The sequence below is a fragment of the Bidens hawaiensis genome, unplaced genomic scaffold, assembly GCF_021521415.1.
Source record: "Bidens hawaiensis isolate Kalapana, Puna unplaced genomic scaffold, B.hawaiensis_p1.1 tig00030888_1, whole genome shotgun sequence".
In the NCBI taxonomy this organism is placed as follows: domain Eukaryota; kingdom Viridiplantae; phylum Streptophyta; class Magnoliopsida; order Asterales; family Asteraceae; genus Bidens; species Bidens hawaiensis.
Window position 1 is genome coordinate 187885 of NW_027495180.1, and position 3434 is coordinate 191318.

Here is a 3434-nt window from a genome sequence, read left to right on the forward strand (position 1 = left end):
GGAGAATCATTTTCCAGCGGAGGGTAGTGGAGGTGCGACGACGGTAAACGGCTTGGGGTTCTTTGTGACATTCGTCAAATTTTGATTTAATACTTGTACTTGTTTTATTACCCGTTTTGTAATCGGACCTCCCTATTTATTAAGGACGTCAAAGTATTAATTATGTCTCTCGGTTTTGTCCTTATTATGTTAATAGATCGTTAAAGAATCGAATATATGCGCTTTTAACCCTACACTATAGTTTTACCACTTTTGACCATCAACTGAAGATCAGGGACCTATTAGCAAATTTTTTTTTGAAAAATATTGTTTTTTTCCTTTCTTCCTCCTCCCCCGTCGATCTCGCCGGCGACTCCCCCCCCCCCCCTCCCCCCCGCCTCCTTATGTTTTGATTCAGTTATCTCATAAATCACGGTATATTGATTAATTTGTAACCTATGCGAATCATAATTTCAATTAACATCGAGTAACGGCCGAATAATTAAGTAATATAATCAAAATCACGTGAACCATTGCCTCGGACTGATTTTGACCATGTAATCCTATAAATACATTATCATAATTCAATTAATCAATCCCACACCATCCTCTCGTAATTCCGCACCTAAACCCTATATCAATTGCGATCTAGAAGCATTCCAAAGTCATTTTTGAATTCGCGATACAAGCTGAAACCCTAGGTTCTTGTTCTTCTTCAATCCGTACTTGGAACAGGTAATTAATATATCGTTTTTGATAAGTTTTTCATGCTCGATGAAAACCCTCTGTCAATTTTAATCAACAGAGGGTAAAGGGTCTTCAATTTGGGATTAGTATAAATTAGGGTTCTTGTTAATTTGGGAACTGTGTGACATACTGAATATAAACAATTGGAATCAAACCCATAACAATTACTTTGTTAGTCCAGATGGTTATGACGTTAGATTGTTGAACCCAGACCCTACAGACCCGGGTTTGAGTCCCCTTATGACCGGTTTTCATTTATTTTATTTTTTTTTCTTTTCTTTCTTGTACTAATTAAATATTTTTTTGTTTAAACTTTATTTATACTAAAAACTAAGACTATTTACACTTGTTTAACAAACCAAACACTATTAAACTTTTAAGATAAATTCTCGTTAAACGTTTTCGGGTATATATATATAATCATTTATAAATCTATATATTTTACCTAAATAATAACAACAACAACAACAACAATAACAATAATAATAAATGTTTTCTTATCTTTCTTTTCTCGTTTAGCTAAATTGAACACCGTTAAACTTTTAAAATAGATTACATAAACCGTTACATATGTACATTCGGTATTTATATTATAAATGGTTTCTTTAATAATCAAAGATGATTTTTTGCTCTTTTTCTAGTAATTAAATTAATAAAATTAAATTACGCTTTTATCAATATTCTATAAAATATAACTAATACGTTAACGACCAGAAATCCATTATAAACCCATCCCCTTGTGTCTTGTTCGTTTATCTCGTTTAAGTATTTATTTTATTTACGCTTTAATAATTAGGACAAATTGTCGGGGATTCTCATGGGACCAACTAGTTGCTCTAATCTTCACCGTTTTCTCCTTACCATTTCAAGTGATTTTTTCATAACCCCATTTTTAATGCTTTATAATATTTGGGGTGTAGCATGTCACAAGTTTTCTTTCGTTTGTTATGCGCTTGTTGTAACACCCACAAAGTTTAGGTCCAAATTTGACAAGTTTATAAAAGTAAAGGACTAAAAATAAAAATATTGATTTCCAGACCCTTCGCGCTACGCGACGGGTATACAGACTAGATAATCGCGCTACGCGATGCAGTTTCCCATGAGTGTAGAAAAAGGGGCGTCGCGCTACGCGATGGTCCAGAAGGAAGGGGGTATCGCGCTACGCGATGACCCGGTTAAGTAACCGGATCAACCACGTGTCAACACGTGGCAATCTCTGGTGGATTGCGGCGTCGCGCTACGCGATGGCCAGGGGAAAAACCCCCATCGCGCTACGCGATGATGGTAAAAAAATTGCCTATAAAAGGGGGCTACGGGTTTGAAGTATTCTCATCCCAAAGACACCTTTCTTTACGCACACATAACCTAGGGAGGCGTTCCCGACGATCGTGAGGTTCCGAGACTCTGATTTCTCGTGAAACGTGCATGAATTGAAGTTCTGACGCTCTGTCGAGTGGTTAAGCGAGTTTGAAACAAGGTTCTGACGGTTTAAGTAGAAGTGCTATTTGTACAAGGCTTAGGCAAATCAAAATACTAGCGTACGGTAGGGATTCTGCTTAAGTTATTATTTTATTATTATTTTATATAGCCTAGACCCTAGTCTAGGGTATAGTCTATACCTTGATCATGTAAGTAAGTGAAATATAAGCTTTCATAAGATAAGATTATTGATGAAATGTTGCTCTTTATTTTTATATAGATGTTACTTATGAAAGAAGAAACTTGATATATACGTTTCTTCATGATGAAGAAACGTAGCATATAAATGTTTTACAAAATGAAATGAATATCAAGGTAATGTTATGCAAATAGACTTAAGGTCTGTAGCTAGATTGTAGATCTAGTTATTTATAGAATGTTATACTCGTACTATAGGTCCGAGATAAAGATCAGACATTTGTTGGTGAGAAATCTGGAAATCAACAAAAGGTGAATACGTCCAAACCTTTTTATAGTGTGAAATGTTTTATGACGTGAATACGTCTATGTACAATATATTTTGAAAAGATATTTACTCTTTGAAACTATGGACTGTTATCCATATGTAAAAGAGTTATGGAAATATTTGCATGAGGGTTAGTTCATATCCTCTAAAACGTTTTGATACAAGGCAGTTTAAATACTCAGACTAAAATACACATGTGTCTGAATCCTTACATATATGTACTGTAGTGGGCACACTACAGACATACTGACCATGAGGCAAGTGACTGTCTCTAGGGCGAGTGAAGTCCGATTATGCGGTTTGTGCGTATGTTTAATTCCGATGAGATGGGATTGAGACCCACTGAGTCGTTGAACACTATTGGTGTTGTGTCATTACGAATTGTGAAAATGTTTTATTGAGTCAGCGTATTCACCAGCATATAGCTGACGTATTTTGAAATTGTTTTCAGGTAATCAGGAGTAAGGAATAGTGATGGATATGCCAGTGAAGATAGAAGAACACTAGGCATAGTTTACAGCTGGTGGCATATATATATTAAACTTGTTTTTAAACATGTAATTTTGTAAAACAAACAAGGGTATTTAATTCTCTATGTTATGAAAGTAAATATTTTAAAATAACATTTTCCGCGGCAGACTTTGATAAATTGACAAAAGTGGTACCAACTGTGGGTCACACGCCTAGGCCCGAAGGCGAGGTGCGACACTTGTTTATAAACCGATTCACTTATATCGTACATGTTAATATTATTCGTGCATAT